This window comes from Macaca fascicularis, chromosome 6, assembly GCF_037993035.2.
Source record: "Macaca fascicularis isolate 582-1 chromosome 6, T2T-MFA8v1.1".
In the NCBI taxonomy this organism is placed as follows: domain Eukaryota; kingdom Metazoa; phylum Chordata; class Mammalia; order Primates; family Cercopithecidae; genus Macaca; species Macaca fascicularis.
This window is the reverse complement of record NC_088380.1, coordinates 74,901,576-74,914,416: the sequence shown is the minus strand read 5'-3', so window position 1 is coordinate 74,914,416 and position 12,841 is coordinate 74,901,576. Positions and strand designations below refer to the sequence as shown.

Genomic DNA, 12,841 nt, shown 5'->3' with positions numbered 1-12,841 from the left:
AAAATTAAGAATTACCTTTTCAAGGTTCAATGTGAACTAAATAACTAAGGGTACCCTGATTAAAAATAAATATGTACTTCAAGTTAGCCTACTTGGAGGGAAAGATACAGAAAATAACATGCTGTATAGTTGGTAATAAGTCCAATAATATGCTCTTAGACACTACATTTTTCTTTCTTTTTTTTGTTTTTGAGATGGAGTCTTGCTCTGTCGCCCAGGCTGGAGTGCAGTGGCCAGATCTCAGCTCACTGCAAGCTCCGCCTCCCGGGTTCACGCCATTCTCCTGCCTCAGCCTCCCGAGTAGCTGGGACTACAGGCGCCCGCCACCTCGGCCGGCTAGTTTTTTTTTTGTATTTTTTAGTAGAGACGGGGTTTCACCGTGTTAGCCAGGATGGTCTCGATCTCCTGACCTCGTGATCCGCCCGTCTCGGCCTCCCAAAGTGCTGGGATTACAGGCTTGAGCCACCGTGCCCGGCCTAGACACCACATTTTTCAAAAAGCAAAATTACAAATTGTGATGGTTAAAATGTTGTTACTCTGAATAAACATAACAACTTACATTAACAGGTTTAGTCTTACACAAAATAAATTACCTGAGTAAAGAACATTTAAAAAAAAAAATGTTCTGTTTTTTAAAAAAAAATGTCAGCAATCAATAAAAGACTGGCGGGACATGGTGGCTCACACTTGTAAATTCCAACACTTTGATGGGCCAAGGTGGAAGGATCACTTGATCCCAGGAGTTTAAGACCAGCCTGGGCAACATAGCAAGACCTTGTGACTAATAAACATTTTTAAAAATTAGCCAGGAGTATTGGCACACACCTATAGTCCCAAGTACTCAGGAGACTGAGGCAGGCTACAGTGAGCCATGATCACACTGCTGTACTCCAGCCTAGGCAACAGAGAGAGACTGTCTCAAACAAACAAACAAACAAACATACAGGTGGCTCATGCCTGTAATCCCAGTATTTTGGGAGGCCTGGGTAGGAGGATCGCTTGAGTACAGGAGTTAAAGATCAGTCTGGGCAACAAAGCAAGACTCTGTCACTACAGAAAAATTTAAAAAGTTATTGGGGCACGGTGGCATGTGCCTGTAGTCCCATCTACTTGGGAGGCTGAAGGAGGAGGACTGCTTGAGCCCAGGAGTTCAAGGCTGCAGTGAGCTATATTTGCATCACTGCACTCCAGTCTGGGCAACAGAACAGGAGATCCTACTTCTAACAAACAAAAAAACAACACAGAATTTCTTATTTAAAGTAGTCCATTTAGGATTCATGATTTGCTCACTATAGAGTCCCTGAGCCCTGAATAATCAGCAGTGGTAACCAGGGCCTCACCATGGGCCTCAGGTGAAACTGTGAGACATATTGGCTTCAGGTATGACACAGCATATTCACAGCTGTAGTGGCTACCAGGAGAGACTACTGTTTGAGAAAAGGAGAGGGAAGAGTAAAGGGGATTCTGTCTTGCAGCTTAGGGACCAGCTTGGTTGCACTGGGGAAGAGTACCAGGTGGGCTATTGGGGTCCATGAATCCAGGCCTTGGCTCTTGGATGGCATTTCTGGACCTACCCCTGGAACAGAGGGGAACCCACTACCCTGAAGGTGAGTCCCAGGCCTGGCAGCATGCAGCGTAAGCTGACTGACGAGCCCTGGGCCTTAAGTGAACGTTGGTGGTACCCTGGCAATACTCCCTCCCCCATGGTCCTGTGTTGCTGGTGGACACAGGAGCAACTCCTCCACCTGAGGAAAGGGGAAGAAAGAATGGTAATACAGAGTCTGGTAATACAGAGAATTCTGGACCTTATCCAAGACCACCAAGACGGTACCTCTATGAGTGTAGAAAAACTACAGCATTACTGGGTTTGGGGTACCCGCTAATGCAGATATGGTTACAGTGACCAATGACATAGATCGCAACACTCTATTCCCTTTGAATACTTGGAATGCCTTCCAATAAGAATGGTACAAACAAGTCCAGACTGTGAAGACTATAATAAATACCTGACTCTTCAACGTACAGATGGCAATGAACACTCACAAGCATTAAGGCCATCCAGAAATACATACCCTCACCAAATGAACTAAATTAGGCACTAGGGGTCAATCCTGCAGAGAAAGATATGTGACCTTTCAGTTAGAGAATTCAAAATAGCTGTTTTCAGAAAACTGAAAGAAATTCAAGATAACACAGAGAAGGAATTCAGAATCCTATCAGGTAAGTTCAACAAATACTTGAAATAATTAAAAAGAATTAAGCAGAAATTCTGGAGTGGAAAGATGCAACTGACATACTCAAGAATGCATCAGTCTTTGTTTTTTGGAGACAGAGTTTCGCTCTTGTTGCCCAGGCTAGAGTGCAACGGCACAATCTCAGCTCATTGCAACCTCTGCCTCCTGAGTTCAAGCAATTCTCCTGCCTAACCCTCCCAAGTAGCTGGAATTACAGGCATGCACCACCACACCCAGCTAATTGTGTATTTTTAGTAGTGACGAGGCTTCACCATGTTCAAGCTGGTCTCGAACTCCTGACCTAAAGTGATCCACCCGCCTCAGCCTCCCAAAGTGCTGGGATTACTGGTGTCAGCCACCATGCCCAACCCTTTTTTTTTTCCTTTTTTGAAACACAGTCTTGTTCTGTCACTCTGTCACCCAAGCTGGAGTGCAGTGGTGCAATCTCGGCTCACTGCAACCTCCATCTCCCAGGCTAAAGCCATCCTCTCCCCTCAGACCCCCCAAGAAGCTGGGACCACAGGCACAAACCACTATGTCAAGCTAATTTTTCTATATTCTGTAGAGATGGGGTTTCATGATGTCGCCCAGCTGGTCTCAGACTCCTGAGCTCAAGTGATCCACCCACCTCGGCCTCCCAAAGTGCTGGGATTACATGCATGAGCTACTGTGTCCAGCCGCATCAGCCTTTTAATAGCAGAACTGATAAAGCAGAAGGCAGAATTAATGAGCTTGAAAACAGGATATTTAAAAACAGAGGAGACAAAAGAAAAAAAAAAAAAAAAGAAATGAGGCATACCTACAAGATCTAGAAGACAGGCTCAAAAGGGCAAATCTAAGCGTTTTTGGCCTTAAAAAGGAGGTAGAGAGGAGAGGCAAGGTAGAAAGTTAATTCAAAGGGATAACAGGAAACTTCCGAGACGCAGAAATAGGTACCAATATTCAAGTACAAGAAAGTTATGGAACATAGGGCTCGGGATGGTGGCTCACGCCAGTAATCCCAGCTACTCAGGAGGCTAAGGCAGGAGAATTGCTTGAACCTGGGAGACAGAGGTTGCAGTGAGCCAAGACTGTGCCACTGCATTCCAGCCTGGGCAAGAAAAATGAGACTCCATCTCCAAAAAAAAAAAAAAAGTTGCAGAATACCAAGCAGGTTTAACCCAAAGAAGATTACCTCAACACATTTAATAATCAAACTCTCAAAGTCAAGGAATAAGAAAGGATCCTAGGCCAGGCACTGTGGCTCACGCCTGTAATTGAGCACTTTGGGAGGCTGAGGAGGGTGGGTCACCTGAGGTCAAGAAGTCGAGACCAGCCTGACCAACATGGAGAAACCCTGTCTCTACCAAAAATACAAAATTAGCCGGGCATGGTGGCACATGCCTGTAATCCCAGCTACTCGGGAAGGCTGAGGCAGGACAATCGCTTGAACCCGGGAGGAGGAGGTTGTGGTGAGCCAAGATCGCACCATTGCACTCCAGCCTGGGCAACAAGAGCGAAACTCCGTCTCAAAAAAAAAAAAGAAAAAGAAAGAATCCTAAAAGCAGCAAGAAGAGAAAAGAAACAAATAACATATAATGGAGCCCCCAATATGTCTGGCAGCGGACTTTTCAGTAGAAACTTTACAGGCTAGGAGAGAGTGTCAGAATATATTTGAAGTGCTGAAAGAAAGTAACTTTCAACCTAGAATAGCATATTCAGCAAAAATATCCTTCAAACAGGAAGGAGAAATAAAGACTTTCAAGATGGATTAGAGACTTAAATGTTAGACCTAATATCATAAAAATCCTAGAGGAAAACCTAGGTAGTACCATTCAGGACATAGGCATGGGCAAAGACTTCATGTCTAAAACACCAAAAGCAACAGCAGCAAAAGCCAAAATTGACAAATGGGATCTAATTAAACTAAAGAGCTTCTGCACAGCAAAAGAAACTACCATCAGAGTGAACAGGCAACCTACAGAATGGGAGAAAATTTTTGCAATCTACTCATCTGACAAAGGGCTAATATCCAGAACCTACAAAGAACTCAAACAAATTTACAAGAAAAAAACAAACAACCCCATCAAAAAGTGGGCAAAGGATATGAACAGACATTTCTCAAAAGAAGACATTCTGGCCGGGCGCGGTGGCTCAAGCCTGTAATCCCAGCACTTTGGGAGGCCGAGACGGGCGGATCACGAGGCCAGGAGATCGAGACACGATCCCGGCTAACACGGTGAAACCCCGTCTCTACTAAAAAATACAAAAAAACTAGCCGGGCGAGGTGGCGGGAGCCTGTAGTCCCAGCTACTCGGGAGGCTGAGGCAGGAGAACGGCGTAAACCCGGGAGGCGGAGCTTGCAGTGAGCTGAGATCCCGCCACTGCACTCCAGCCTGGGTGACAGAGCAAGACTCCGTCTCAAAAAAAAAAAAAAAAAAAAAAAAAAAAAAAAGAAGACATTCATACAGCCAACAGACACATGAAAAAATGCTCATCATCACTGGCCATCAGAGAAATGCAAATCAAAACCACAATGAGATACCATCTCACACCAGTTAGAATGGCGATCATTAAAAAGTCAGGAAACGGCCGGGTGCGGTGGCTCAAGCCTGTAATCCCAGCACTTTGGGAGGCCGAGACGGGCGGATCACGAGGTCAGGAGATCGAGACCATCCTGGCTAACACAGTGAAACCCTGTCTCTACTAAAAATACAAAAACTTAGCCGGGCGAGGTGGCAGGCGCCTGTAGTCCCAGCTACTCGGGAGGCTGAGGCAAGAGAATGGCGTAAACCCGGGAGGCGGAGCTTGCAGTGAGCTGAGATCCGGCCACCGCACTCCAGCCTGGGCGGCAGAGCAAGACTCCATCTCCAAAAAAAAAAAAAAGTCAGGAAACAACAGGTGCTGGAGAGGATGTGGAGAAATAGGAACACTTTTACACTGTTGGTGGGATTGTAAACTAGTTCAACCATTATGGAAAACAGTATGGCGATTCCTCAAGGATCTAGAACTAGATGTACCATATGACCCAGCCATCCCATTACTGGGTATATACCCAAAGGATTATAAATTATGCTGCTGGCCGGGCGCGGTGGCTCAAGCCTGTAATCCCAGCACTTTGGGAGGCCGAGACGGGCGGATCACGAGGTCAGGAGATCGAGACCATCCTGGCTAACACGGTGAAACCCCGTCTCTACTAAAAAAATACAAAAAACTAGCCGGGCGAGGTGGCGGGCGCCTGTAGTCCCAGCTACTCGGGAGGCTGAGGCAGGAGAATGGCGTGAACCCGGGAGGCGGAGCTTGCAGTGAGCTGAGATCCGGGCACTGCACTCCAGCCTGGGCGACAGAGCGAGACTCCGTCTCAAAACAAAAACAAACAAACAAACAAAAATAAAAATAAATAAATTATGCTGCTATAAAGACACATGCACACGTATGTTTATTGCGGCACTATTCACAATAGCAAAGACTTGGAATCAACCGAAATGTCCATCAGTGACAGATTGGATTAAGAAAATGTGGCACAGGGCCGGGCGCGGTGGCTCAAGCCTGTAATCCCAGCACTTTGGGAGGCCGAGGCGGGTGGATCACGAGGTCAGAAGATCGAGACTATCCTGGCTAACATGGTGAAACCCCGTCTCTACTAAAAATACAAAAAACTAGCCGGGCGTGGTGGCGGGCGCCTGTAGTCTCAGCTACTTGGGAGGCTGAGGCGGGAGAATGGCGTGAACCCGGGAGGCGGAGCTTGCAGTGAGCCCAGATCACGCCACTGCACTCTAGCCTGGGAGACACAGCGAGACTCCGTCTCAAAAAAAAAAAAAAAAAAAAAGAAAATGTGGCACATATACACCATGGAATACTATGCAGCCATAAAAAACGATGAGTTTGTGTCCTTTGTAGGGACATGGATGCAGCTGGAAACCATCATTCTTAGCAAACTATCACAAGAACAGAAAACCAAATACCGCATGTTCTCACTCATAGGTGGGAACTGAACAATGAGATCACTTGGACTCAGGAAGGGGAACATCACACACCGGGGCCTATCATGGGGAGGGGGGAGGGGAGAGGGATTGCATTGGGAGTTATACCTGATGTAAATGACGAGTTGATGGGTGCAGCACACCAACAAGGCACAAGTATACATATGTAACAAACCTGCACGTTATGCACATGTACCCTACAACTTAAAGTATAATAATAATAAATAAATTTAAAAAAAAGGAAATAATTACAATTTAAATGATTTATAAGAAATTAAAAAAAAAAAAAAAAAAAAAGACTTTCCCAGACAAACAAAAGCTGAGGAATTTCATAAACACCAGACCTGTCCTACAAGAAATGCTAAAGGGAGTTCTTCAATCAGAAAGAAAAGATGTTAATGAGCAATATGAAATTATCTAAAGGTACAAAACTCACTGGTAATAGTAATTACACAGAAAACCACATAATATTATAACACTGTAATTGCGGTATGTAAACTACTCATATCCAGCAGAAAGATAAAAACATGAAACAATCGGCCGGGCGCGGTGGCTCACGCCTGTAATCCCAGCACTTTGGAAGGCCGAGGCGGGCGGATCACAAGGTCAGGAGATCGAGACCATGGTGAAACCCCGTCTCTACTAAAAATAGAAAAAAATTAGCCGGGCGCAGTGGCGGGCGCCTGTAGTCCCAGCTACTCGGGAGGCTGAGGCCGGAGAATGGCGTGAACCCGGGAGGCGGAGCTTGCCGTGAGCCGAGATTGCGCCACTGCACTCCAGCCTGGGTGACAGAGCGAGACTCCGTCTCAAAAAAAAAAAAAAAACAAAACAAAAAAAACATGAAACAATCAAAAACAATAACAATTGTTCAAGACATAGTACAACAAAGTGGGGAGACAAAGTTAAAATGTAGAGTTTTTATTAGTTTTATTTTTGCTTGTTGGTTTATGTAATCAGTGTTGTCATCAGTTTAAAATAATGGGTTATATTATTTGCAAGCCTGATGTAACCTCGAATCTAAAAACATACAATAGATACACAAAAAATAAAAATTAAGAAATTAAAACGTGCCACCAGAGAAAATCACCTTTACTACTAGCAAGACAGGAAGGAAGGAAAGAAGGAAGAAAAGACCATAAAACAACCAGAAAACAAATAACAAAATGGTAGGAATAAAAGTTCTTACTTATCAATAATATCACTGAATATAAATGGGCTAAACTCTTCAATCAAAAGGCACAGAGTGACTGAATGGATTAAAAAAAAAAAAAAAAAAAGAAGCAGCCCCAATGATCTGTTGCCTACAAGAAACACTTTAACTATAAAGACACACACAGACTGAAAATAAAGAGATGGAAAAAGATATTCACTGCCAATGGAAACCAAAACAGAACAGGAGTAGTTATATTAAATAAAACACATTTCAAGCAAAAACTATAAAATGAGACAAAGTCACTATATAATGATAAAGGTGTCAATTCAGTAAGAGGATATAAAAATTGAATATATGCATCCAACAATGCGGCACTCAGATATATAAAATATTTTTAGCATCAAAGAGAGAGGCAAACCCCATATAATAATAGCTGGAGGCTTCAACACCCCACTTTCACTACTGGACAGATCAATGCAGAAAATCAACAAAGACACACTGGACTTAATCCACACCACAGACCACATGGACCTAGTAGATATTTATAGAGAATGTCATCCAATGGTTGCAGATTAAACATTCTTCTCCTCAGCAAATGAATGATTCTCAAGGACAGACCATATGTTAGGCCACAAAACAAATCTTAAAACATTGCAAAAAACCGAAATCTGATTCAAGTATCTTTTCTGACCACACTGGGATAAAACCAGAAATCAATAACAAGAGGAATTTTAGAAACTATGTAGTACATGAAAATTAAGCAATACACTCCTGAATGACCAGTGGGTCAATGAATAGATGAAGAAGAAAATTGAAAAATTTCTTGAAAGAAATGATAATGGAAACACAACATACCAAAACCTTGGGATACAGGGAAAGCAGTACTCAGAGGAAAGTTTATAGTTACAACTGCCTACATGAAAAAAAAAAAAAAAAAAAAAAACTTTCAAATAAACAATGATGCATCTCAAAGAACTAAAAAAGCAAGAGCAAACCAATCCCAAAGTTAGAAGACAATAATAAAAATCAGAGCAGAAATAAATGAAATTGAAACAAAAAAAATATACAAAAGATCAACAAAATAACAAGTTGGTGTTTTGAAAAGACCATCAAAATTGGACACATGTTCTTCAAGTTGCCCACTTGGATCTCTCCCAAGTGCACTTTTGTTTCTTTCTACTCTAAAGCTTTTTAATAAACTTCCGGCCGGCACAGTGGCTCACACCTGTAACCCCAGCACTTTGGGAGGCCGAGGCAGGGAGATAACGAGGTCAGGAGTTCGAGACCATCCTGGCCAACATGGTGAAACCCCATCTCTACTAAAAATACAAAAGTTAGCCAGGCCTGGTGGTGCGCGCCTGTAATCCCAGCTACTCAGGAGGCTGAGGCAGGAGACTCACTTGAACCTGGGAGGTGGAGTTTGCAGTGAGCCGAGATCACGCCACTGTACTACACCCTAGCGTCAGAGTGAGACTCCATCTCAAAAAATAAATAAACAAACTTGCACTCCTGCTCTAGGAAAAACAAAAATCTCTCCTGCCACCATAAGAAGAGGTGCCTTGCTTCCACCATGATTTGAGTATGGATTTTTGGTACATGCTAGGCAGAAAATGCCTGCATGACCAGTTCCAATAAAAATCCTGACCACTAAAAACCTTACCCAACCTTTAGACTAAAAGAAAAGGAGAGAAGATGCAAATAAATAAAATCAGATGTGAAGAAAGGGGGCATTACAACCAATACCGCAGAAATCCAAAGGATCATTAGTGGCTACTATGAGTAACTATACACCAAGAAACTGGAAAACCTAGAAGAAATAGATACATTCCTAGACACATACAACTTACCAAGATTGAACCATGAAGAAATTGAAAACCTAAACAGGCCATTAACAGTAATAAGATTGACGCCATAATAAAAAATCTCCCAGCAAAAAGCCCAAGACCTGATGGCTTCAATGCTAAATTTTACCGAACATTTGAAGAAGGGCTAGGCTGGGCACAGTGGTTATTCCAGCACTTTGGGAGGACGAGGCAGGCAGATCACTTGAGGTCAGGAGTTCGAGACCAGCCTGGGCAACATGGTGAAACCCCATCTCTACTAAAAATATAAAAAGTAGCCAGGCGTGGTGGTGCATGCCTGTAATCCCAGCAACTTGGGAGGCTGAGGCAGGAGAATCACTTGAACCCAGGAGGTGGAGGTTGCAATGAGCTGAGATCATGCCACTGCACTCCAGGTCTGGGTGGGCAATAGAGAGAGACAAAAAAAAAAAAAGAGAAGAGGGTAGGGGAGGGGAGGGGAAGGAGAGGGGAAGGGAAAAGGGAAGGGGAGGGGGAGGAGGGGAGGGGGCTAATACCAATACTACTCAAACTATTCCAAAAAGCAGAAAAGAAGTAAATACTTCCAAACTCATTCTATGGGGCCAGTATTACCCTGATACCAAAATCAGACAAAGACACATCAAAATAAGAAAACTACAGGCCAATATCCCTGATGTACATTGATGTAAAAATCCTCAAAAAAATACTAGCAAACTGAATTCAACAATACATAAAAACATCCTTCATCATGACCAAGTGGGATTTATCCTGGGGATGCAAGGATGGTTCAACACATGCTAATCAATCAAAGTGATATATCAACAAATGAAGGACAGAAACTATATAATCATTTCAACTGATGCTGAAAAAGCATTTGATAAAATCCAACATCACTTCATGATAAAAACTCTTAAAAAACTGGGTATAGAAAGAACATACCTCAACATAATAAAAGCCGTATACTACAGACCCACAGCCAGTATACTGAATGGGGGAAAACTTATTTCCTTTAAGAGCTGAAGCACACCAAGGATGCCCACTTTCACCACTGTTATTCAATATAGCACTGGAAGTCCTAGCTAGAGCAAGCAGACAAGAGAAAGAAATAATGGGCATTCAAATTGGAAAGGAAGAAGTCAAATTCTTCTTGTTTGCAGACGATATGATCTTATATTTGGGAAAACCTAAAGACTCCACCAAAAAATGACTAGAACTGATAATTCACAAAAGTTGCAGCATACAAAAATCAACACACAAAAATCAATAACCCTGCTATATGCCCACAGTGAACAATCTGAAAAAGAAATCAAGAAAGTAATCTCCTTCACAACAGCTACAAATAAAATTAAATATCTAGGAATTAACCAAATTAAGTGAAAGTTCTCTAAAATAAAAACTATTGGCCAGGTGCGGTGGCTCTCACCTGTAATCCCAGCACTTTGGGAGGCCAAAGCGGGTGGATCATGAGGTCAGGAGTTTGAAACTAGTCTGGCCAACATAGTGAAACCCTGTCTCTACTAAAAATACAAAAAATTAGCTGGGTGTGGTGGAGGGTGCCTGTAATCCCATCTACTCAGGAGGCTGAAGCAGGAGAATGGCGTGAACCCGGGGGGCGGAGGTTGCAGTGAGCTGAGATCACACCATTGCACTATAGCCTAGGCAACAGTGTGAGACTCTGTCGCGGGAAAACAAAACAAAACAAAACAAAACAAAAAACCATCATTGGTGAAAGACACTGAAGACAACACACCAAAAAAATGGAGAGATAATTCATATTCATGGATTGGAAGAATCAATATTGTTAAAATGCCCATACAACCTAAAGCAATCTACAGATTCAATGTAATGTCTATCAATATACCAATGACATTCCTCATGGAAATAGGAAAAACAATCCTAAAATTTGTGTAGAACGACAAAGACCCAGAATAGCCAAAGTTATCCTAAGAAAAAAGAACAAAAGGGAGGAATCGCATTACCCGACTTCATATAACAAAGCTATAATAACCAAAACAGCTTGATATTGGCATAAAAACACACACACAGACCAGTGGAACAGAATAGAGAACCCAGAAAAAAATCCATACATCTACAGCAAACTCATTTTCAACAATGGTGCCAACAACATACAATGAGGCAAAGACATTTTCTTCAATAAATGGTGCTGTGCCTTAAGCAGAGGTTAGGTTTGCTGTACAGATTTAAGTTGATGCCTTCTGCATTAATAGTCTCTAGAGATTTAGTCTTTCTTCTCTTCCTGGTGCAGAGGAGATGCCCTGTCAAAGAGATACTCCTTTATAAACGTACAATTCCCTTAAAAAAGGGCAGCTTTTCAGATCTACTCCTGTATCTGCAGTTTCTCAGGATAACCAGCTCACAATAATCAACATGCCAAAGAGGCATATTTTTGAAACCACCTTTGCAAAAATTACAACAGTGAGCAAAACCTGACATAGGTGACTCCATCTTTGCTTTTTTTTTTTTTTTGAGACAGAGTTTTTGCTCTTGTTGCCCAGGCTGGAGTGCAAAGGTGCAAGCTCAGCTTACCGCAACCTCCGCCTCCTGGGTTCAAGCAATTCTCCTGCCTCAGCCTCCCAAGTAGCTGGAATTACAGGCATGCGCCACCATGCCAGGCTAATTTTGTATTTTTAGTAGAGATGGGGTTTCTCCATGTTGGTCAAGCTGGTCTGGAACTCCCGACCTCAGGTGATCCACCTGCCTCAGCCTCCCAAAGTGCTGGGATTACAGACGTGAGCCACTGCGCCTGGCCCTATCTTTGCTTTTAACCTCACAAGCTTTTTGCTCATTCCTGAGTGTTGGCAATGCTAACTATGGGAGAAATTCAGGGTAGAGTTTAACTGTGAAACAAAGATGATAACAGTCCTTTCCCAAAATTAACCCACTCCTTGCTCAGAGACTAAAAGCATCTTTGTAAAATTACACGAGGTTAAAATTATTGTTTAGGAGTTATGTAGCCAAAGGTAACAAGAATTTTGTAACCTCCACAATTGCTCCTATAGATAACATCACTACCGTAAAACATAAAACTGGTAGTTGGGGTATCTTTCAGACCTTGCATTTTGATGGACCAATTGGCGCCACTTGGACCAGGAGCCCGTATGAAGAAACTGACTCAACCGGTTCTGTGACCCCTACTCAGGAACTGAGTCAGCGCAAGAAGACAGGGCAACTCCCTACGATTTTATCCAAGACCCAACCAATCAGCATTCCCCATTCCCTAGCCCACTGCCTACCCAAACTACCCTTGAAAAACCCTCGCCTCCGAATTCTCAGGGAGGCAGATTTGAGAATTATCTACTGTCTTCCTCACTTGGTTGGCACTGTGACAATTAAACTCTTTCTTTGCTGCAAACAAAATAAATAAGTGGTGCTGGGAAAACTGGATATCCATATGCAGAAGAATGAAACTAGACCCGTATCAATCATCATACACAAAAATCAAATCAAAATGGATTAAAGACTTAAATTGAAGACTTCAAACTATGAAATTACTAAAAGAAAACACTGGAAAGCCTCTCCAGGACATTGAACTGGACAGAGTTCTTGAGTAATACCCCACAAGCACAGGCAACCAATGCAAAAGTGGACAAATGGGATCACATCAAGTTAAGATGCTTCTGGAGAAAAAAGGAAACAACACAGTGAAGAGAA

The 12,841-nt window shown here is 42.8% G+C and overlaps 1 protein-coding gene across 3 annotated transcripts in view; it reads right to left on the bottom strand.

The window, feature by feature from the left end:
• Positions 1-12,841, bottom strand: part of CDK7 (cyclin dependent kinase 7) — a 51,496-nt gene that overhangs the window by 31,421 nt on the left and 7,234 nt on the right. The window lies entirely within an intron of this gene.